We start from the raw sequence: 25,441 nt of genomic DNA on the forward strand, positions 1-25,441 counted from the left end.
CCACTACACTTTGTTGGGAGAATTTGGGGCACTTGTTTTGCCCATCCCCCAGGCTCTCAACAGATGTATATATTTGGAGTGTTGTTGTTTTTAATATATGCCCACATTTTCCCTCTCTTATAGATACATAGAAATGTTTAGAGATTGTGACCTTGATGCAATGGTCAGACTGGAGTCCAGCACAATGAAAGCCTAGACATTTGTACTGAGTACAAAGAGATCGTGCAGCATCAAGATTCAATTCCATGCAAAGTTACAGCTTTGTGTTATCTCCACGTTTGAATATAAATATGTGTGTGTGTGTGTGTGTGTGTGTGTTTAACTTCAAAGGAAGAATGTTCATTGTTAGCTATGGTATGATTTGAGTGTTTATGTGCCATAATCATAATCCTAGTAAAACTCTCATTATGACCCATATGCACAGGGTAGAGATTTTGCAGGTAGACTTGCTACTCTGTTTGCCACACTTAGTTCACATTAAAATTTAGTTATCTACAATAGCTCCATTTCTGGAGCAGGTCCTCTATCTAAATTCTTTTAACTAGAGGAAGATTAACAGTTCTTCCCGATTTTTGTTTCTTAAAAATAACCAGCTTTAAATATCAGTATCCTAAAGAGGACTATTTTGTGGAGGCAAACTCTGCTCCTCCTCATGAATTTACCTACTGTAGATTTGTTTTGGGGTAAAGTTAGTTTAAATAACTTTCCATACATCATAGGATCTTCTGAATATTTATGGGTTTATGCAGTACACATATATTTATCCACAATCCCCAATTTAGGTACATAAAACTCTTTGACTTTTAATGAGCTTTTTAGATGTGTGCAATGTCTGAATCTTGTGGATAATTAGAAACAAGCAAATAACTTGGGACCATCTTTTGGAAGCAATTTAGATTATGAATGAAGCTGTAATCCTTCTGAATGCTCCTTTAATTCAAAAGGATGGCAGCTTCATTCATAGCACTCATTTTCCCCCCAGAAATTAAAGTATAAAAATTTCAGTAAGAATTTCTTCTGAGCTTTACTTACTATTAATCTGTAGTAAGTCTCACAGCTTATTTTTGTGTAGTTTTTGTGTGTGTTTCAGAAGTAGACTGGGAATTGTCTTTATTATCCGAGGACTTACTGCTTGACATTTGAGGACAATATTGCCAGCCTAGAAATACATTAACAGTGATACAGAATATTTGAGTAAGACAGCAGGAAGAACCAAGGGAATATCAAAACTTAAAGATTTAGCTCATTTCTATAGCTGCTGGAATGTGCTCATTGAAGAGGGTTTTAAAAAGTAGGGTTATTCCCAGGATGTGCTATAAAGTGTGAGGCTTTTTCTTCTAGGCTGTTATTTCTTAAAGAACCATCTCTTATACCACAGTGCCAACTATTGATTTATCAGTTTGAAGGGGCCTAACCTGGACTCGAATAAAAATTTGAGTGCCTGACATGTGCAAGTGCTGTAAGTGTTGGAGATCAGTGTTGAACAAGGAAGACACAGGCCTTTTTAAGGAGCTTCTGCCTGGTGCTTCCTGTTGGGGATGTGTGGATCACCAAGGAGGACATGTCCCTGTTGCCAGAGAACTTGGTGTTTAAATGGGGCTACCATTAGGTCAGTAGGCAGACCTTGTATTCATTGGCATATTAGGGGAAGTACAAGTTGCCAGAGAGTGCCATAGGCATGGCCTCTAACCCAGATTTGGGGATTCAGGGTGGGAAAGTTTGTGTGTGTGTGTGTGTGTGTGTGTGTGTGTGTGTGTGTGTGTGTAAGGTATTGAGAGTGCAAAGCAGATTTATCAGCAAAATACAAACTAACAACCCCCTAAAACGATCCTCAGCATTATCTATATGGATAATGGTTTATTAAAGGGTCACCTAAATCCCATGTTGGGAGTTCACCCTCCTCTTGTCTGGGAACTATAATACTAGACAAATCCCTTGGCTGGAATATGCCACAAAGTCCTTCATCCAGGTCCCAGATTGCCTGTTTGCTGAGCAGTGTGAGCGGGATTTGACATTTTTAGCTGTGCTAAAAAAGAGATTGCCATCAGCTAGTGCTGGTTACCCAGTTACTTCCTAAATTATTGGTAGTACTATAGTTTGCTTTTTGTGACTAACTGATATGAGTATGCCAGGGCATTGGGAATTATAAAGCTTCTCAGATTTCAAGGTGTAACAAAATTTGGGAACCTCCAATAAATTTATGAAGATGTTATAATTATGCTGAGGCATATGGATTTTATCCATAGAAACATTTTTGGTATTGGGGAGTCACTGAAGTATTTTTAACAGTAGAGTGACTTGATTAGATTTGTAAATTTGGAAGATCTTGCTGGTTGTTTGGGAGGAAATGGATTGGGAGGCTAAGATTGGAGGCAGTGAAACAGTTAAGGGGCCTCCCTAGATAAAGGTGGCCTGATGGAAGGAAGAAGTTGGTAATGAAAAGAGGTAGATGTGTGGTAGGCAGTCAGACATGAGCAGGGCAAGGACTATAGGCCAATTGCAGAAGTTCACCAGTGCAGAATGTCCAGATACCTAGCAATGGAAAGAACTGGTAGAGCAAGTATTAGAGATAAGTATTTTTAATCAAAACTTCACCTGCAAGACCCCCTCTGCATCCTAGAATGCCTCCAGGCACAGGTCAGATTCTCCTGACTGTTTCTCCTCTGGCATGTGGTTAAGCCATGTGGTAGACCCCCCTCCCCCCGCCCTACCCCCACGTTAGAGGAGACCAAGGGGGCTGGAGGAAAGCCCCATCTAGCTTCCATACAAGGACAGAAGACAACTGGCAGATCCCAATAGGTCAGTTTGAAGAAGAAAATAGTTACACCTTCTGCCCCCTGCAAGGTGTTAAAAGGAGCCCTAGCCCATTTTTCAGGGCAGCTCTTTGAGCCACCAGCTCCAGATTTCTCTTTGGTATACTCTGTTCAAGTGTGCTTTCTCTTTGCTTGCTTGATAAATCTTCTCTAGTGAGTTTGAGTCTTGGCTCTGAATTGAATTTTTTTCTTATCCAGAACTCAAGTACTGAGGTTGTGAGACCCAGGTCTGGTCTGACCCAACTGGTCAGATACCTGGTACAGTTCCTGCCGCCTACAACATATGGATCCCTGAGATACTGACGGGATGGATTTAAAAGAACTTGTAAAGGATGCAGTGGGTTGGAGGACAGTGACCAGCTGGACTGGGTGAATGGGATCAGGGAGAGGAGGGATCACATGGGGGAAAGGTGGGTTGTTTCTGGTTTTCAGAAGGGATCACCAGCTCTGATGGTTTCTCCTTCCAAAAAGTCTGATTTCTCCTCAGATAGAGTTTGTATCTTGTTCTTCCTCAGTTTGATTGGCTGTTTTTTCTCTAAGGATTAATCATATATTTCATTCTCATAAGAGATCTACTGAAGGGGGATTCTCCCCAGACTTGTGCTCCATGAAAGTCCTGGCAGCATCTAAAGAGCTTCACCTCCCTTTTGTCAAGAAGAATGGCTAGTTGGGGAAATATAGTTTTCATATAATTGAATTGAGAATTTATATGACTTTTATGTGAAATTTCTGTGGAGAAATTGTGAGGCATATTTTATATAGCAATCTGGAGTTTTTTGAGAAAGAAATACGATCTATATAACAAAAGTTAAGTTGTGCTCTATTTTAAGAAAATCCAATATATAACCATTTTAAATGAAAAGCAGGTAAATTTGGGATGGAGGTAATTGGATGATGATTTTGCTGATGAATTCTTGGCTTTGTGAAAAGATGTACTTTAGGAATCTTTTGTAATACAAGGTTTCTATGTTTATTTAAATGACTTGGCTTTCAGGAATGATATTTTTGAAATAAGGAACACTCTACCTGGGTATTATATAATCTTGGACAAGCATTAGTAATGATTAAGACCCCTCAGATAATGCTAGTAAGACAAGTAGAATCTTTTACATATGTGCTGTCTGACCATTCCCCATTACTGGAGGTTTTGTAGAAGTTGTCCCATCTGTTTCCTTGCATGCTGTGCCTGCATGATGAAATCAAGCCCTAGTGAAATTTTGGTCTCTTGATATGAATATGGTTCTAGTATGTAATGAAATTCAGTCTAATTTATTTAGGTAAATGAGTAAGTTTTGGAGCCCAAAATCATAGAGGTAGATTGGAAGCTCATTTGATGGTGAGATAAAGGAGCAAAGAGAAATTATTAAAATACAAGTTGATAAAGAAAACCAACTCACAATCTGAAAAATAGTTAGACCTTAACATTAAATATTTGCAGGGAAGTATTATCTCTTCCTTATCTTTCAAAGAAAGAATAATGTAGCAGCAATAAAACCTGTATTTCCCAAAGCATCGGTATCTACTGTTGGCAGTATATTATTTTGAAAAGAATTTGTTTTATTTCTAAAGAATAGATTGATTTTTGGAGAAGAGGGGAACAAAGGGTACCAGAATGCCTAACACATTTGTGCTAAGCTGGTTATCAGTGCATGTGCAGAGGTAAATGACTATAATAGAAGACCACATAGGAGACTGCTTTATTTAAATGGCGTAGTTTCCCTCCTGCCACCTTGCGTGGCATCAACAAATGAGTTGTGGATAAGAAGTAAAGCAGCATATACTGTTGGTGCTCACTCTGTCTTCTTATTAGGGCCTCATAATGGAGAGGGATGCTGGTGGTTATCCAGATGCTTAATTGGCAGTCTTACCTGAATAATGGAGCCATATTCATGTTGGCTGACATCTGATTTTAGAAATTATAAGAAAAGACCATTGTAATCAAAATAGCTTGAGAGATTTTTAAATATCAGAAGTACAGCTCAAGATTCATCTAGGGTGAGTGGCACTATAGGATGGATTAGCTACTTCTCCAAACACTTGTCTGTGCTTAGTGTATTTTTCCTGTGTAAATAGTACTCTCAGATAGCATGCTATAAACAAAACAGTTTAATTAAACATAGATTTTTGAAGGTTTGAATATTATGAATAAGATTGTAAAATCATCAAAACAATACATTATTTTTGAGAATTTCACAGGCCATCATGTAAAGAGCCTGGAAGTTTACACTCTTGTCTTCACAATAAGAAAATAAGCTCAGCAAATTGATAATCAACAATTCTTCTTAGATGCATGAGAACTGAGGTCACCAGGTTAATTGCTGTACCTTGAAATGGAGAGAGAAGGGATTCTAAGAATCACAGTTTACCAGAAGCAAAAGTCTAGGAGCAGAATCCCCCTTTCCCTGCCCCAATACATACCACCAGGACTGGTAGGAACAGTTAAATTGTAATATGTAAGTTGCTGGAGACTTGGTATGCACAAGCTTGAGAGTTAAAAACTCCCAGGGCCCAGTATTGGAGGGCATGGAGAGGCTGTATGCTTTCATGAATCTTACTTTCAGGAGTCCCACCAGAGACTCAGAAAAACCCTCTCCTTTTTCTGGCAGTGGGAGGGGGAAAGTAACCATTTAAAAATGTATCCAAAACATTGTTCTCCTTAATAATAGCCAGCCCTTAAATTAATTTACCAAAGCTTAACAGACTTGGGGTTCATCAGAATCTGACTGACTTGGGATAAGAAATACATAATTCAGCTCCCTTTAGACTTTTGGTCTCACCTAAGGGAGGAAAAGAAAGCCAACACTTGTGAGAGTCACAGGCCAGTGGCCCAGGCTCAGTAAAACACCGAGACCTAATCATAGCACAGTAGAGGGCTTCCCCTCCCCTAAACTTTACCACCACATGAGTCAGGCTCCTGGATAATGACATGGGATTACAGCTAAAAGAACTGCAAGGCTCAGACCCTATGAAAAGGAAAGTCAAATGCAACAGGGAAGGCATAAACAAGGATAGTAGAGGAAATTTTAGCTTCTGATATCCACAGCAGACAGCAAACACAGCCTAATTCCTAGCCAGATAAACATAAAACCTCACACTAAAGGCTTACTTACATTCCTTTTACACAGTACATCATGTCTGGCTTTCATAAACAAACATTGTAAGGCATGCTAAAAGGCAAAACAATTTCAAGTGACAAATGAAGCATCCAAACCAGAGTCAGATATGGTAGAGATTTTTGAATTATCAGACCAGGCATTTAAAATAAATATGGTTAATATGCTAAGGGCTATAATGTCAGAGGTGAACAAAATAAAAAAAATAGTTGGGTTCAAGCAGAGGGATGAAAACTCTGGAAAGAATAAAAAGTTAACGCTAGAAATAAAAAAAACGCTGTAACAGAAGTGAAGAACGCTTTTTGTCTCATCAGTAACCTGGACTGGGCCAAGGAAACAGTTTGTGAGCTGGCAGATAGGTCATTAGAAACTTCCCAAACTGAAAAGGAAAGGAAAGAAAAAAAATGACGAAGCTAGAACAAAATAAGAACTGTAAGACAGTTACAAAGGATGTAATATACAGGTAAATGGGAATACTAAGAGAAGAAACAGAAAAAGGGAAAGAAGAAATGTTTGAAGTAATAATGGCTGAGAAGTTTGATGTGGCAACATCAAAGCACAAATCCAGGTAGCTCAGAGAACATTATGTAGGCAAATTTCAAAACATCTACACACAGATATATGAAATTAAACCTGTAGAAAAGCAAAGAGAAAGAGAACAACTTGAAGAAAGCCAGAGGAAATAAACACCTTTCCTTAAAAGCACAAGAATAAAAAAATCAGATTTTTTTAAAGAAACTACGTAAGCAAGGAAAAGCAACAACAAAAACAACCAGCCTAAAATTTTGTGTTTAGCAAAATTATCCTTCAAAAGTGAAGGACAAATAAAGGCTTTCTCAGACTAACAAAAATTGAGGGAACTTGTTACCAGTAGATCAGCCTGGCAAGAAATGTTTAAAAAGTTCTTCAGGGAGAAGGGAAATGATATAGGTCAGGAACTTGGATCCATATAAAGAAATGAGGTTTCTCCTCATCTGTGGGTTGTGGTTTCTTCTGTGGTTCATGAAGATACAGCTCAAACTGATGAAAATTAACCCCAGGTGCTGAACAAAGTGCCCGCCCATTTGGGGGCTGCTGGCCAGTGGTGCTTTGTGGATGTTCGGGGGCTGGAAGAGGAGGCCCAGCATGAGAACTTCAGGAAAAAACAGACTGAAGAACTGAGGGACAGTAAGTCAGTCCGAAAGTGTACTTTATGAAGTAGACCATTGGGAGTTCCTGTGGTACCCTCAGACTTAGACATACAGTAGTGAAGATAAACTGGAATTTGCGAATGGGTCAGTCCTGAAAGCTTTTTTTCAGAAATTGAGAAGTTATCCCCTGAAGACAGCAAAATGCTTGGAAAAGAATGAGGCCATTCAGGCAGCCCATGAAGCCTGGTGCAGGAAGGCCAGTGTTGGGTAGATGAAAAGTGAACTTTCATTTTATTCTGTATAACAACATGGACTGCAACCTCTAGGAACTTGATGGACAAATGCCATTTCCAGTGAACCATGGCACCAATGCAGAGGCCTCGCTGCTGCAGGACGCAGCCAGGGTCTACTGAGAAATCACTGAGTGTGAGCAAGAAGTCCGCTTTTCTGCTGGGGCCCTCTGCAAGACCGCGTAATGCTCTATTAGCTTTTTCCCCCATCTTCCCTTCACCATCAAAATATATCCCTACCAATGCATTCTAGAATGCTTCAGTAGTTGTAGAAAATAGCTGTTCTCCTTCGGTTCTGTAGCTATTCTCACCTCAAACCACACCCAAGCGCTAGCAGAACTCAGCTGTCGATGAAGCAAAATTTATTGTAAGCTTTAGACGGTGAAGCATTTTCCCCATTGTATGCCTTGCACCTCAGTATTTAATTTTTTAAATGGCTACTTTTGTTTGTGGCTATAAGTTAAGGCCGTGGATGTAGTTTAAATGGTTTGTTCTTTTTTTTTTTTTTAAATATATTTTATTGATTTTTCACAGAGAGGAAGGGAGAGTGATAGAAAGTTAGAAACATTGATGAGAGAGAAACATCGATCAGCTGCCTCCTGCACATCTCCCACTGGGGATGTGCCTGCAACCCAGGTACATGCCCTTGACCGGAATCGAACCTGGGACCCTTCAGTCCGCAGGCCGACGCTCTATCCACTGAGCCAAACCGGTTTCGGCATGGTTTGTTCTTTAAAGGAATAAAACTTTTCTGCTGATAAGGGAAAAAAGGAAAGAAGTGTGTTAGAGAATAAATGGACTTCTGGATTTTTCCCCGTGAGGAATTGGTGCCATGCCAAGCATGCAGCACCCGTGCCACAACCTATTACAGACACAGAGTATGATGGCTTGCCTGTTGGTTTAAAAAAAGAAAGAGTAGCCTTCTCAACCTGCAACTGCAACCTGTACATTTAAAGATAACTGAAAAGAACCTAGTGAGTTCTCTGGACCATGGAAGAGAGGAATCTCCTTTAAAGACTCTTGGCAAAACTGCAAATAAGAAATGAAAATCTGGAGAGCATTATGCTAAGTGAAATAAGCCAGTCAATGAAGGAAAAATACCACATGATCTCACTCATTCATGGATAATAGAGACCATTATAAACTTTTGAACAATAACAGATACAGAGGCAGAGCTGCCTCAAACAGATTGTCAAACTGCAGCAGGAGGGTTGGGGAGGGTTGGGGGGCAGGAGGGAGGGGTGTAAGAGATCAACCAAAGGACTTGTATGCATGCATATAAGCATAACCAATGGACATAAGACACTGGGGGATAGGGGAGGCTAGGGGACTGTCTAGGGCGGGGGGAAAAAAAGGACACATATGTAATACCCTTTGTAATACTTTAAGCAATAAAAAAAAAAAGAGAGAAGGAAAAAAAAAGAGAAAAAAATGAAAATCTGATGAAAGCCATCTCTCCTTGAGTTCATAGATGTTAATGCACCTTACTATATGTTATACAACAGAACATTTTTGTTATAGTATCATTCGCCCAGTTAACTTTGGCATCATTTTGAGACAGAGCTGAAAGAAAAAGGAATTGGTTATATTGTATAGACATTATGAGATCTTAAAAAGCAAAAAAAAAAAAAAAAAAAAAAAAAAAATTACGGTTTTTCAAACTAGAAATGAAAAGGCCACCGAGGCATCCTCTATGTTTTAAATTTTAAATATAGATTGCTATCACGCACATAAATAAAAAGTTTTTTCCAAGTATTTCCCTTCCCCTATAAAAATAATAAAGTGTTCTTGAAACAAAAAAGTGAGAAAAACCCCAGCCATGATTGGTGTACTTCTTGCTATGACCTCATTAGGAATGGGAATTCCAAGCACCAGTATAAGTCCCTGGCTGAGTCCCCAGTGTTTGGTCCTGTTATTGAGGAAGCTTGATTTTTGGTGACTTAAGGGACTTTGACCACAGTTGGCTTTTTGTCTTTCTTGTTATTTTTTCCCTTACTGTTTTTTCTTATTTTTTACTAATTTAAATTTTCTCCTTTTACTTTATTCTTTTATGTTGTTTTGTCCTCATTCTTTTTTATTTATTTTTATATTTTTCTTTATTCTATCATTATTATCTTATTTTTTCTGTTTTTCTCATTTTTTATTTTTGAGTAATTTTTTGGCAGTTTTATTCTGAGACCCATTTTTCCCCTTTTCCTATTTATTTTAAAATTTTTTCTTCTTTATATTTTTATCATATAATTTAAAAAATTAGCCCTAGCCGGTTTGGCTCAGTGGATAGAGCATCGGCCTGCACACTCAAGGGTCCCAGGTTCGATTCCGGTCAAGGGCATGTACCTTGGCTGCGGGCACATCCCCAGTAGGGGGTGTGCAGGAGGCAGCTGATCGATGTTTCTCGCTCATCGATGTTTCTAACTCTCTAACCCTCTCCCTTCCTCTCTGTAAAAAAATAAATAAAATATATTTAAAACAAAATTTTTTTTAAAAAAATTAGTGTTATTAGCAGGTCACTGTGCTGCTTGGGCCTATGGCCATCTCTGCTGAGGAGGAGACCCATATTGACAATTTCTGGCTCCTCAAGACTATTGGCCAGGGCAGCTTCACCACCTGATGGCTGGGTACATTATGACTGGGACAGAGGTCGCAGTGAAGGTATTTAATAAGAGCAGTATAGCTTTTCCAGCTTCCAGGGACTATTCCTTGAAGTCCAAAGCACATAGACCTTGAATCGCATTACCCTAATATTGTGAAACTATTTGAGATGATCTAGACCCAGGAAACACTCTGATCATGGTGTATGTTAGTGGAAGAGAGACCTCCAGGACAATAGCTACATGAATGAGAAAGAGGCTTATGGCAAATTCCACTAGATAGTTTCTGCTGTGTAGTACCGCCATCAGAGGGTACTGTCCACAGAGACCCAAAGCCAGAGAACTTTTTGATGTTGACCTTAATGTCAGTGTTGCAGACTTTGGCTTCAGGAATGAATTCACCATTGTCAGTAAATGGAATACCTTCTGTTGCAGAACCCGATCTACTGTACCCTGGGAATGTTCCAGAGCCATAATTATGTTGGACCCTTGGTGGATTTATGGGGCCTTGGAGTTCCTTTTTTTATGATGGTTACCTGATCTCTGCCTTTTGAGGAAGACGAATGCAGAATAAACAATGTTTCTTTCCTCATATCCATAGAGAGTGAAAACCTGCTTAAGAAATTCCCTATCCCCAACCCTAGTGAGAAGTGCATTTTAGAGGAAACCATGAAGGACCCATGGATAAACATGGACCCTGAAAAGAAACTGAAACCTGACATATAGCCACTCCCTGACTATCAAGACCCTCAATAGACTGAGTCAGTGCTGTGCCTGGGCTACAAGTGAGAAGAGAGCCATGACTCATTAATGGACTGATGCTTGACAAAGTAACGACCACCTATTGGCTTGAGGGTTGCAAGCACCCCAGCTGGAGGGCTACACTGTCACCATGAATTTCTACCTACAACTAATCCCACCAACAATTGCAGTCCTTTCCCATCCTGAGAGACAGTCTAAGGTCTCTGTCAACCCAACTTGTGGAGTATTGCCATTCCCACCTTTACTTTGTTCTCTTAACACAGAAAATCAGTGGCATGAGGACCACGAAGGAGTCAGGGTGGAAGGCCAGTAGAACAGCACGGTTATTATAAATCCCTTATCTGGCCTGGAGACATACATTACCACCCAAGCACAGCCCTCTACCATGGCCCTGTGCTCTCCTCCTGTACCCACAATACCAGTAATGGTGGTGAAGCCTCAGGTAGATCTAATTTCTCTCAGTTGTATGTGCGTGGCCTGGCCAGCTCATAGGACTTTGTTCAGTGGAAGATGGAGTAGAGACTGCTATGCGTCTTTCCATGGGGTTTAAATTAAGAAGCTCTCTGACACCTTCATCACATTCAAAAGTATATGATCTCACTCATTTATGGAAAATAACGAACAACATAAACTGATGAACAAAAACAGATCCAGAGACAGAGAAGCATCGTTCAGACCATCAAACCTCAGAGAGAAGGTAGGGGAGGATGGGGGTAAGGGGGAAAGATCAACCAAAGGACTTGTATGCATGCATATGGGCCTAACCAATGGACACAGACAACAGGGGGGTGAGGGCATGAGTGAGGGGGTTGGGGGGCAATGGGGAGATAAGGACACAAATGTAATACCTTAATTAAAAAAAAAAGCATATGACCAGAATAACTGAAGCTTCAGTTTATGGGATTGTCAGGAACCCCTGGGAAATAAGAGGAGAGGTCATCCCTTCACCTGCACCTGATGAAACTTCAGAGACTGGACTGTTTTCCTGGAGCCCCCTTCTTGGCTCCCCCCCTCGCCCTCCCCACCATCTCCCTCCCTCAGCCCCACTACTCTTCTCCCTCTTCTGTGTTCATGGGGAGGAGAGATGATTCAATACAAATAAAGAAATAAAAACATTTTAATGGGTAAGCATTTAATATCGTTTTCTGAGTTACTTTTTTTTTAATATATTTTATTGATTTTTCACAGAGAGGAAGGGAGAGAGATAGAGAGTCAGAAACATCGATGAGAGAGAAACATCGATCAGCTGCCTCCTGCACATCTCCCACTGGGGATGTGCCTGCAACCCAGGTACATGCCCTTGACCGGAATCGAACCTGGGACCTTTCAGTCCGCAGGCCGACGCTCTATCCACTGAGCCAAACCGGTTTCGGCTCTGAGTTACTTTTAATGATAGATTGTGGGAGGTGATTAATTATTTGAATAATTCAAATATATATTTGTTTTAGAGAATATAGGACTTATTTCCTTGAGCAGATAGTATAACAATGATATTAACACAACAAATAACAATAGCATTTATTATTGTCTAGAGACAATATCATTACAATTTATTTTAGCCAAAATGTCTATTTAGAGTATTGGGAAATGAATGCTGAAGGAAGTTAAGTAGCTTGTTGACATCAGAGACTGGGTGATTGGCAGAGCTTGTGTCCTAAGCTGTGCTCTCAACCTCAGTGCTCTGCGACCTCCCTAGCTCAGTACTGTGGCCTCTCGTAACTTGTTCTTTGGTATCTTTTTGAGGTTCGTTATACTGTGTCTCTTAAATGGATAATTAAGTCATATAAGAGATGAGACAACCAACCATGTAATGTATCACTTTTCAGAGTGTACCATTTTGCAGAGCTCCTTTTGATTTAAAAAAAAATTTATTGCTTGATTGATTTGATAGAGAGGGGAGAGAGAGAGAGAGAGAGAGATAGAGAGAGAGATCAATTTGTTGTTCCATTCATTTTTGCATTCATTGATTTTGTATGTGCCCTGAGTGGGAAATGAACCTGCATGCTTTACCCACTTTCCTGGGTTGCCTAGAACATAGACACTAATTGAGATGACTTCAAATGCACAAACTCAGTGCTTTCTAGAAGATGTGCTTCAGAACACAAGATGCTTGGATATTAATAAATGCCATGTGATAAATAGGCCCCAGAGTCAATTGGATCTGAAAGTACAGATATCCATAGTGAATCTTTAGCGAGGGTAAAGTCCACTGTTTTCCAGAAGGTTTGGGAAACTTTCCCATCTGTACATCTTGAGAAACTAGTATTCAGAGTACACGCTGGGAAATACCATGTCAGCTCCCAAGTGGCTTGGATGCTACCTGGCTGGTCTCATGAGTACTATTCTCCCTGACGACATGCTGTTCTCCCTGAGGTCAGCATAGCTAGAGTCAGGCTGGAGGAGGGCAGCTGCTGGTACGTTGATGATGGGAAGGTCCATGAATGGATAGTGAAAGCAGTTGACCGGTTAACTGACCTTCAGTTTAATCCACTGCTCTTCTGTTCTGTACTGGGTATTGTAAGCTCTTAGCTTTCCAAAGTGCCAGCTTTATGCTATGGCTAGAAAGCATTTTCTCCTTCCTTCTCTCATGTCTTTGCATTCTTCTGTCCTTTTAAGGCAACACAGAGACAGGCGTGGATATTAAAGTCAAGAGCCATTTTTTATAGATGGAATCGTGGTTGAGAGAAAATAACAATTCTTGATAAAGATAGGAGAGTCTGGGAAATTGATTTTGGACTCTTGAAACTTCATCTGTATAGGAAATGTCAGAGTTATGGATGAGTACTGGTCTTTCATAGAGGATCTGACCTACTCTTGGGTTCCAAAAGGAGGAAAATAGTTTCTTCTGCTCTTGGGTCACCTGTACAAAATGACCATTGTCCCATTATTCTCCTGACATTAGTGTTAATTTCAATAACTTATATGATTTGTATTTTTCATGGTGTTCATGTTCTTTTAAAATCCTCTATAAAAAAGGTCTTAAAAGATCATGTAGGATTATGCATTGGGCTTGATGTGTTCTTGACATTTGTAAAAGTCACCTTTAAGGTGGGACTTGGACATGAGCAGAGGGAAGGAAACAGTGTGAGTAGAAATTGAGTGTTGAGGTTCCATGTTCTTATATATATTTATATTTCCATCTTATAAGGGATCCCTGGCCTCTGTGTCTTGCAGGAGACAAAGTTAGGACAGTGCAAGGTTGGTGAGGTGAGAGCATTGCATAGAGAGCAAAAATTTATACTAAGCTTTGTTATATCTACTTCATCCCCATTAGGTAGATGTCATCTGTGTTTAGTGTATACTCCAGAATAATTTTTCATCCATATAGAAATCTGTCATATAAATAGCTTAACTTTTGAAAGTCATCCTATCTCCAAAATAAATCTGGTTGATGTCAGAACCTCCAGCTACCACCTTTCCCTCTTCTCTTTTGCCCTCTAAATCCTTCACACGCAGTGACTAATCCTTAGAAGTCATTAGAGCTGTGCTATAGGAAGTGCTATAGCATTTTCCTAAAGTCATTAATACAGTGTAATTAGATACTTTCTCTGATGCTTAAAGATATGAATTATGGCCACACTGGTGTGGCTCAGTGATTGAGCAGTGACCTATGAACCATGAGGTCATGGTTCGATTCCTGGTCAGTGCACATGCCGGATTGCCGCCTTGATCACCAGTAGGAGGCGTGCCGGAGGCAGCCAATTAATGATTCTCATCATTGATGTTTCTCTTTCTTCTTCTCCCTTCCTTTCTGAAATCAATAAAAATATATTTACTTTAGCCAGTTTGACTCAGTGGATAGAGCGTGGGCCTGAGGACTGAGGGTTCCCGGGTTCAATACTGGTCAAGGGCACATGCCCAGGTTGCAGACTCAATCCCCAGTAGAAGGCATGTAGGAGGCAGTCGATCAATGATTCTCTGTCATCATTGATGTTTCTATCTCACTTTCCCTCTCCCTTCCTCTCTGAAAATCAATAAAAATATTTAAAAATAAATAAAAATTTTTTAAAAAAAAGACTGGAAGGAACCCTAGTTATCATCTTTTTTTTTTCTTTTTCTTTTTTCTTTTATTGCTTAAAGTATTACAAAGGGTATTACATATGTGTCCTTTTTTTTCCCCCCCGCCCTTGACAATCCCCTGGCCTTCCCTACCCCCCAGTGTCTTATGTCCATTGGTTATGCTTATATGCATGCATACAAGTAGTTATCATCTTTTAAAAAAAGGTCTGAATTATGGTTCAAAAAATAGAGCTACTCAAAAAATATATGTTGTGAAGGAAAGTAATTTGTTATTTCCCATCACTCTGTGGGTTGATTGAGCAGTCCTTCTGTTATATATATGCTGGCTGTTATTCATGCAGCTGATTTTAGATGGCAGCTAAGCTGGGCTAGAAGTTGGCTTGTCTCACCTTGTCTGGTGTCTTGGTGCTAGCTGTTGGCTGGGATACTTTGATTCTCCTTCTCATGTCATCTCAGGAAAGTAGATGTCTTACAGTATCTTTGTTTGCATATTTATTTACTAGTGGCCTGGCGCACGAAATTCACGCATGGGGAGGGGGTTCCCTTGCCCAGCGTGCACCCTCTCCAATCGGGGACCCCCTGGGGGGTGTTCGACTGCTGGTTTAGGCCCAATCACACAAGGATTGGGCCTAAACCGGCAGTCGTACATCCCTCTTGCAGTTTGGAACCGCTGGCTCCTAACTGCTCAACTGCCTGCCTGATTGCCCCTAACTGCCTCTGCCTGCCTGCCTGATCGCCCCTAACCTCTCTGCCTGCCTGCCTGATCACCCCTAACTGCCCTCCCCTGCTGGCCTGATCTTGCCTCCAACTGCCCTCCCCTACTGGCCTGATCTTGCCCCCAAATGACCTCCCCTGCAGGCCTGATCTTGCCCCCAAGGGCCCTCCCCTGCCTGCCTGATCTTGCCCCCAGCTGCCCTCCCCTGCTGGCCTGACTGCCCCTAACTGCCCTCCCCTGCCGGCCTGGTTGCCCCCAAGGGCCCTCCTGTGCTGGCCTGATCTTGCCCCCAGCTGCCCTCCCCTGCTGGCCTGATTGCCCCTAACTGCCTCTGCCTTGGCCCCCACCACCATGGCTTTGTTCGATAGGAAGTTGGACATCAGGAAGATGGCTGGTTGATCTGGTCTAATTAGCATATTACCCTTTTATTAGTATAGACTAGAGGCCCAATGCATAAAATTTTATTTTTAATTAAATCTTTATTGTTCAGATTATTACATTAGTTACTCTTCTTTCCCACCGTAACTCCCCTCCACCCAGTTCCCACCCCACCCTCCACCCTCACTCCCCACCCACTGTCCTCATCCATAGGTGCATGATTATTGTCCAATCTCTTTCCTCACCCCCACACCCCTTTCACCCCCTCCCAAGAATAGTCAATCCATTCCCTTTCTATGTCCCTGATTCTATTACAATCACCAGTTCATACTGTTCATCAGATTATTTATTCACTTGATTTTTATTTATTTTTTATTTAATTTTATTTTATTTTTTATTTTTTTAAAATATATTTTATTGATTTTTTACAGAGAGGAAGGGAGAGAGATAGAGAGAGTTAGAAACATCGATGAGAGAGAAACATCGATCAGTTGCCTCCTGCACATCTCCTATTGGGGATGTGCCCGCAACCCAGGTACATGCCCTTGACCAGAATCGAACCTGGGACCTTTCAGTCTGCAGGCCGAAGCTCTATCCACTGAGCCAAACCGGTTTCGGCTCTTCACTTGATTTTTAGATTCACTTGTTGATAGATGTGTATTTGTTGTTCATAATTTGTATCTTTACCTTTTTCTTCTTCTTCCTCTTCTTAAAGGATACCTTTCAGCATTTCATATAATACTGGTTTGGTGGTGATGAACTCCTTTAGCTTTTCCTTATCTGTGAAGCTCTTTATCTGACCTTCAGTTCTGAATGATAGCTTTGCTGGATAAAGTAATCTTGGTTGCAGGTTCTTGGCATTCATCACTTTGAATATTTCTTGCCACTCCCTTCTGGCCTGCAAAGTTTCTGTTGAGAAATCAGCTGACAGACATATGGGTACTCCCTTGTAGGTAACTGACTGTCTTCCTCTTGCTGCTTTTAGTATTCTCTTTTTGTCTTTTGCTCTTGGCATTTTAATTATGATGTGTCTTGGTGTGGTCCTCTTTGGATTCCTTTTGTTTGGGGTTCTCTGCGCTTCCTGGACTTGTAAGTCTATTTCTTTCACCAGGTAGGGGAAGTTTTCTGTCATTATTTCTTCAAATAGGTTTTCAATATCTTGCTCTCTCTCATCTTCTGGCATCCCTATAATTCGGATGTTGGTATGCTTGAAGCTGTCCCAGATGCTCCTTACACTATCTTCGTATTTTTGGATTCTTTTTTTCATTTTGCTTTTCCGGTTGGGTGTTTTTTGCTTCTTCGTATTTCAAATCTTTGACTTGATTCTTGCGACCCTCTGGTCTGCTGTTGGGAGTCTGCATAATATTCTTTATTTCAGTCAGTGTATGCTTAATTTCTAGTTGGTTCTTTATCACAACATCGAGGGTCTCATTAGATTTCTTGAGGATCTCACTACATTTATCTGTGGTCTCACCAGTCTTTTCGAGAGCCTTATTAAATTTATCGACGGCTTCTAGACAGTTCTTTAAAGACCTTAAAAGTGTGGTTTTGAACTCTATATCCAACAGTTTGCTTGCCTCCAATCCTGTTGTTTGTGTCCTGTTTCTTTGTCTCAGCATTTTTTATGCTTTGCTGTGTTGATAGAGTGCCTTTTTGTGCTAAGTATCCCAATTACCTGTGGTAGACACTCTTGGTGCACCCCCTTGTGGGCTTTGTGCACAGTATTGTTGTAGTTAAGCCTTGATTGTTGTAGTTATCACTGTGAGGAATTGACCTCCAGGCCAATTGGCTGTGAGAATCAGCTGTGTCTGCAGTGGGAGAACTTCTGTGCTGGAGACACCCCTCTGGGGCTAGACTTGCTTCGATGGGGCTTTCATGCTCACTGAGTCTTCCCCCTGAGTGTGTCTTTTATGGTTCCACGGAGCTGCAAACTGGATGGTCCCACTCTGACCTCTGGGCTTCCTGGCTCCTGGATCTCTAGGGAGGTGCTAATCTAGCCTTTGCCTGAGGCTATCCAGCAAAAGTCTCCCTGCAGGGCTTGGGTGGGGCGGATCCCAGGGGATCAACAGAGCGGGGTTAGCAATTATGGCTGCTCTCAGTCTTGCCCTCAGAGGCTCTGCTTCTCAGTGTCCCAGTAATCACTGCAAGCCCTACGGAGAGAAAGCTGCCCAGGGTTCTGAGCGATGCCAGACAGTCCCGCTTCTCTCGTATGAGTCTGGGTCCCTAGAGACTCGCCCGGAACTGGAGCTCAGAGCCTGAGACTCCCTCCCAATTGAAAACGACAACCTCGCCCTCAGCCGCCAGCCCGCTCCGCATGCACTTCGCACCTTAGTATTTTACTTCAGCACTGCATCTCCTCTGAGTGTTGGTATGCTTTTCTCTTTCCTCTTAGTTGTAGAACTTCCACTCAGCCAGCCTTCCTGTGGTTCTGGATGATGTCCGTTCTGTCTTTTAGTTGTATTTTTGAAGTGGTTGTTCGAGGCAGCAAACTCCGGTGTTTACCTATGCCGCCATCTTGGTTTCTCTCCCCAATGCACAAAAATTCATGCAAGAGTAGGCCTTCCTTCCCCTGGCTGCCAGCACTGGCTTTCCTCCAGCACCCAGGACCCGGGCTTCCCTCTGGCTACTGGCAGGCACCCGGGACCAGGGCTTTGCTCTGGCCCCAGCTTCGTCCGGAAGGATGTCTGGTCTAATTAGCATATTACCCTTTTATTAGTATGGATAGATTATATAGGATAGGATTGCTTAAGTGGTGGGGGGAAGCCTTTTTCAGCAGGAGGTGCTGCTCTTGGCAGACAAAAATACATAATCCCTATATCTGGACTGATAGCCAGCCACATGCACTATACTGCCAAACTGGTCATTAAAAAATTGAACCACTTTCTTACACCTTACACCAAACAGCTGTTACCCTTAAAACCCCTCCTCAGTCCCCACCTTTTGTTCTGCCTTCGCAGTTCACCCAGATTAGGTTCTGATTGGTCAGTTTCTATGCCAGTCAGTGTCAAAAGCTCCGCCTCCTATGCAGCCAGTGGCTCCTCACAGTTCACCTGGATTTGGTTCTGATTGGTCAGTTTCTATGCCAGTTAGCGTCTCTGGACCTATCTTCGGGCCTGATCAGAGAGGCGTGCTGATCAGCAGCCACCCCAGGCTGCTGGCAAGGCCCGGAGAGAGAAGTAGGGTCTGATCTGCAGCCTCTGTGGCAGCTGCCGATCAGCCCGCCTCTCTCTCTCGATGAGAGGTCAGCAGGTACCTATGAGAATAGTACAACATATTTATTCACAAAACAAGAAAGTATCAGAATCCTACTTTCTACTTCCTTTCTCCAGAATGGGCTAATGACTTATCATGCATGGATTTTACCTTTTTATTTTTCCCTGTTTTTGCACATGTCACAAAGTTCTGCTAACCACCTTCTTTGATAAAATCAAAGCTACTTAGAACTCACTTTAATGCACCACTCCTGAGCTATTGGCTCACATCTCCCTGCCCAGGTACCACCCACCGTGGTAGATCCCCTGAGCAGCAATGTACTGTAGACTTATGTCCTCTCAGACCGTCCCCAGGCATAGGGGACACAGATGAAATTTAGAGTGGGACCAGAGCTTTTACCAGAGTCAGACTGCTTGGTGAGGTTACTGGAGAGTTCTGGAAGGTCCCTTGATTGAAAACTTCATGGTAGGTTTTTGGTATGTACTTTTGGTTGAGGTGCAACCCTTTTGGACATAGACTTTCTTCTTGAATATGGATAGGACAGTGGTTGACATATACTGGTGCTTAAGAAATAGATTTTTTTCTCTTTTGCCTGCAAGGGAGTTACAAATATTCTGTGGATGAGGATGATTTGAGCCAAAATCAAAGGATAGTTTCCTCATTCATTCACCAGAAGCTGTAGTTTACCTGGTATGGTTTTGGTACCTTTATGGAATGAGAATAATAACCAGAAATAAAGATAGGGTTTGCAGTCTTGTAAGCAAGAGAAATCATCAAATAATCATGTGGAAAAATATAAATCTACATGGAAATGTTCAGTAGGAAAGTGGTGAAATAAATTATGTGTTCTTTTTATTTAATGTAATATAGTCTAAATTGTTTCAAAGATTTGTAAAATGATTTGCAAATGATTTGGTATTTAAAATTGGGGCTATAAAAGTATAGCATATAACCTATAAGAACAAATGCATGTTTACCTATGCATATGAAAATTGATTATCTAGCACACTGAACAATAGTTACACCCAGGGGTGAGATTGTGAAGGATAGAGCATGCCCTCTTTAAATAGCACTGGTTTTGCCAGGTGGCAAGTAAAGTTTTTGTTGTTTTTTTTTGTCATATAACATCTTGTAACCGCTTAGGTGCATGCTCTGTGTGCTTATTTGAGGAACTAAAGCCTTAACATGTGTCTCTGGTCTTTATTTATTTTTCCTTTTTTTCATTTTGGATTTGATGGAGCATAGAAGTAGCTAAACGTCACTGAGGATTCTTCTTGCTGAGAGGGACCAGGGTGGTCGTGGTGACAGCCCTCGTTCCGTGGGGCTGCTGGAGACATGACTTAGGGCACTGAACCCCTCTCAGTGTCTGCCCAGCAGGATTTGTCTTCCTCTGTTTTTTTTTTTTTTTTTTTTTTTTTATTCTGATATTTTCAAGAGAAAAACTTGTTTCCAAAGAAAGTTTTAGAAATGCTTCCAGAGGTAATGATGGGAGTTCAATTTTTTTGTCTGTATTTCTCTTCATCTGACTAAGCTTCTGTGTTATTAATTTGGATTGTTGTGGATTATTTCTACTATTTTATAAGTGATGGCTTCCATCTTCTCTAAAACCTACCAAAAAGTATTGTTTTACTTTAAACTTTTCTATTGAGAGCCACTATAGTGTCATTAAATTTTTAAAATAATACTGTTTTTATTTTTCAATAAGAGTTGAGGTACAATATAATTTCAGGTGCATAACCCAGTGATTGGACATTTATATAACTTACAAAGTGATCATCTCAATAAATCCCGTACCATTTAACACCATACATAGTTATTATAGTACAAGTGGCCAGCCCAGTGCAAAAATTCATGCATGGGGGTGGCAGGGGGGGTGTCCCTCAGCCTGGCCTGCACTCTCTCCAATCTGGGATCCCTCTCGCAATCTGGGACCGCTGGCTCCTAACTGCTCACCTGCCTGATTGCCCCTAACCACTCTGTCTGCCAGCCTGCTCACCCCCAACTGCCACCGTGGCCCCCCCCCCGCCAGCCTGATCACCCCAACTGCCCTCCCCTCCTGGCCTGATCGCCCCTAACCGCCTCTGCCTTGGCCCCACCACCATGGCTATGTCCGAAAGGATATCTGGAAGGTCTCCCGGAAGTTCTCCCGGTCTAATTAGCATATTACCCTTTTATTAGTATAGATATTATTCCAATATATTTAATAAAAATTGTCTGCAAATTATGCTTACACTGGAAGTGAACCACTTATCAATTTTATTTTAATCATCACTGTAGGCGTAAAATTTGGCTTCCTCACTGTCAGCATTTCTTGGGGGCCAGACTTCAGAGACTTCATAGATCTGAGATCATTGGCCATGCTCTGAAGTTACTGGCTGCCCAAGTTATCACTCGAGGTGGTGAATTTTTCTACATTGTCTTGGTCTTTTTCTGGATCATTTTTATTCAGTTCCTCATTTGGCCTGTGATAATGGCCACATATTGTTGGCTTTATAGCTTTTGTAGGTTTACTTGAAGGGGTAGGAATTTTTGGAAAGGCTCCTTTCCTTGAACTCCCTTAAAGACATCTTTTCATCCCCATGGATGTCTGGAAGGACAACAGAGTGAGTGCAGAAGGATATTGGTTTGTGGGGAAATGGCTAGGATGAAAGGGAAAAATGTCTTCATGAGAAAAAATATGGGTTGAGGATGGTATCTGCCGGCAAGACTAGGGAGTCTTGGGGATATGCCACTAAAGAAGAGGAGGAGAAGTTTGGGTGTGGGTCCTTTCATCCTGGACACTGGACCTGGGTTAACAGGGCTTCTTCCTCTTTTACCTTCTTTTGTGAATGGGGTTTGTAACATAATTGTTCTAGGAGTTTGTAGTTTCCTGGTCATCTTCACCATGTCAAAATTTCCCAGGGCCCTACCCCAGGCCTCCTGAACATATGCTTTTCTCTAGGACAATGAGGGGCCCACCCCTAGGTTTTAATTAATCAGGAAGCCTCTCCTCCAGCTAATGGTAGCTCTGGGAGAGAAACTTAGACATCATAAAGCACCATCCTCACACCTCCATGGGGAGGGGTGAGGAGGCCGAGATGCTTTGGTAAGAGAAAGGGAGCATTTCTTTAGCACTCCTAAGCCTTCTCGAACTTACTGACCCCATGTTCAATTCTGATGGGTCACATGGTAGGGAGAAGATGCTTCCTTTAAATGTTTCCCTAGGCCAACCATTTTGGTGGTTCATTGTTCTTTCTCATCCTTCACCATTAGTTTTCATAAGATTTACCAAAAATCCTTTCAAGGTAATGTGACTGTCTGTGGAGATGTGAATCATCCTGTTTCCCTAGTACAGGTTGCTCTTATGTACCTTGAAAACAATTCACTTCCTGGCTACTACCAGAGAAATTTTCCCTCTCACCCCCCTTTTTCCACTGTCCATGTAGCTCTCCCCAACTTCCTGTTTTCAAGGTTGAAACCATTGCCTTTAGGCTGTCTTTAATGAATAGAGTTGCTCAACTGGTTATCTTAGCTTTGTTTAAAATCTTGGGGGCGATCATAGTAGGTATAGTATCTAGATTTGGGATTTAACAGTATAAGGTGAATGAGGCAGGAATTTAAATTCCTGGCCGAAACCGGTTTGGCTCAGTGGATAGAGCGTCGGCCTGCGGACTGAAAGGTCCCAGGTTGGATTCCGGTCAAGGGCATGTACCTGGGTTGCGGGAACATCCCCAGTAGGAGATGTGCAGGAGGCAGCTGATCGATGTTTCTCTCTCATCGATGTTTCTAACTATCTCTCTCCCTTCCTCTCTGTAAAAAATCAATAAAATATATTTCAAAAAAAAAAAAAATTCCTGAAGTTGGGCTCTGTTTGTATGTTGAAAACTGCACCTCCCCCCACCCCACGTCCTCAGGGAACTCGGGTAGTCAGACCCTTGGTCTGAGGATTGCAGACTCAGGTTCATAGAGGACAGAAGGCCCAGGTCCTGTCAAAGTATGTATCAGAAGGAGGGCTAAAGGACCCTATGGAATCCATATCAGCCCCTGCCATCAGGCTTTGGAATTGCTGGGCTTGGTACTGGATGTGACCTACACTGACTTCCTGCAGAGGACTCAGGGCAGTGAGGCCTTGATCTGAGGAGTCCGGCCTTGGGTCAACAGAGGGAGGATCCAAGGGCCTGCCAGGGCTCCCTGAGGAACATGAGGGACGAGGGAGGGACCCTGGACCCTAGAACAGAATCATCCCACCCAGGGCAGGATGCCCACAGCAGGCAATTTCTGCATCCGGGTCTCAGAGACTCGGGGGGGCTTTGGTATAGGGAGTGGGGCCTCAGATAGGCAGAGGACCAGCCCAAGTCCTGCCAGAGTCAACATTAGGATGTAGCGACTCTGGATCACATAACAGAGTGGACCCCACAGAAGCCCACCATTGCTGTCAGCCCTGGGAGTCCCCAGGGTGGGATGAACACACGCAGTGTTTCCTGGCTTCCACAAATGGGTCTGAGAGATCCTGGGAACATGGTATCAGTAAAAGGGCCTCTGGTCCACAGAGAGGAGTGCTCAGGTCCTGCTGGAGTCAACCGCTGAGGCAACGGGCCTCCCTGTTCAGAGGCTAACAGCCTTGCCGTGCCCGCCTCGCAGCGCCCACCCCCCACCTGGCATTCAGTCAAGCCTTCTGTTGTTTTGGATGTTACGGACCCTGGCTCTTTATATATATTGACTAGAGGCCCAGTGTAAGAGTAGGTGGATGGGTGGGGTCCAGCTGGCCTGCCCCAATGGGGGCTGTTCGGGTCCGGGCTGGCAGGGGGAAGGGGTTGCGGGAGGTTGGCTCCCGACCCCACCCCTGATCGGGGCCCGATCAGGGCTGGGGCAGCTGGGGGGGGGGGAGGGAAGGGGCCATGGGAGGTTGGACAGCCCTGCCCCTGATGGGGGGGCTGGTGAGCAGGGGGGCCTCAGTGTGAGTCATAGTGACCAGTCGTTTCAGTTGTTCCGTCATTCCAGTCGCTTGGCTTTTATGTATATATAGACTAGGGGCCCAGTACATGAATTCATGCACCTTGAAGGGAACTGTGGACCATGAGGCTACTGTGGGCACAGGGGCAGGTCTCGGTCCATCCTCCGCACCCCTGCCCAGCCCCTCCCGCCATGGCTCCTGTTCCCCTATCTCAGTGATGGTGAACCTATGACACGCGTGTCAGAGGTGACACACGAACTCATTTTTTTGGTTGATTTTTTTTTGTTAAATGGCATTTAAATATATAAAATAAATATCAAAAATATAAGTCTTTGTTTTACTATGGTTGCAAATATCAAAAAATTTCTATATATGACACGGCACCAGAGTTAAGTTAGGGTTTTTCAAAATGCTGACACGCCGAGCTCAAAAGGTTCGCCATCACTGCCCTATCTGCTGGCAGCCCTGCTCGCACTGCCGCTGTTCTCATATTGCTGGTGATGCCGGCCCACTTGCACCTGCTGACTGCGTGGAGTGATTGGAGCCGGCACCAGTGGCAGGTGCGAGCGGGGCTGGTGTAGTCAGCAGGTGCGAGTGGCGGCTGCTGTCCCGATCATCCCTCAGGAGCAGGGGGAGGTGGAGACCCCTCAGGGGCATTCGGGCCGGCAGCCGCTGCTAACACCTGCTGACAGCACTAAGCAATTGGGTGCGAGCAGTGGTTCCGGTGCTGGCAGTAGATGCGAACGGGGCCAGCGCTAGCAGCAAGTGTGAGCGCCAGGCGGGACCACGGCACAGGGGAGAAAAGAATTTTCAGTAACCACCAGAGGCTCACCCTGATGGCAGTGACTGGCTCCCCGCCTTGGTCTGGCGCCCCCACTCACCTGCTCCACCATCCCGCTGTGGTTGTCGCCTGCCATGTTCCGCGCTCTGCTGCCTGCTGCTGACACGCACCATGTCCCGCATGCGCCCCCTGGTGGTCAGCGCACGTCATAGCAACCTGTTGTTTGGTTGTTCGGTTGTTCTGCCATTTGGTCTATTTGCATATTAGGGTTTTATATATATATAGATTATTAACCATGTTTCCTATGTTGTACTTGACTGGTACATCCCTATGACTATTCTGTACCGGCTAATTTGTATTTAAAAATAATTCTTATTGTTTAAAGTATTATATATGTCCCCTTTATTCCCCACTCTTTATTTATTTAAAGCACCTGTACATTTTCAAGGGAAAAATTAAAAGTGTTTATTATGGGGGTACTGATGATATAACCATAAGGATTGAATACAGCATGTAATTTGTCATAAAATGTGAAGGTTTAGTTTTCTGTCTAATCTGTTATTTATTTTCTCTTGAGGAAGTTTTTCTTTCTTTTTATGTTCTACTAGAGGCCCAGTGTACAAATTCGTGCATGGGTGGAGTTCGGCTGGGGGGTGGGACTGTGGGTGGTTGGTCGGCTGCCTGGGCCCCCTGGTCGAACTT

The 25,441-nt window shown here is 42.7% G+C and overlaps 1 protein-coding gene and 1 pseudogene across 4 annotated transcripts in view; both read left to right on the forward strand.

Annotated features, from left to right (window-relative positions):
- FARS2 (phenylalanyl-tRNA synthetase 2, mitochondrial) overlaps positions 1–25,441 on the forward strand; it is a 581,172-nt gene that overhangs the window by 58,237 nt on the left and 497,494 nt on the right. The gene's annotated exons all lie outside the window — the stretch shown is intronic.
- LOC308515477 (ubiquitin carboxyl-terminal hydrolase isozyme L1-like) lies at positions 6,929–7,658 on the forward strand (annotated as a pseudogene). The gene has a single exon. The product of its transcript is annotated as a ubiquitin carboxyl-terminal hydrolase isozyme L1-like (transcript).

Source organism: Myotis nattereri, assembly GCF_964212035.1.
Source record: "Myotis nattereri genome assembly, chromosome: 3".
NCBI classification, from domain to species: Eukaryota; Metazoa; Chordata; class Mammalia; order Chiroptera; family Vespertilionidae; genus Myotis; species Myotis nattereri.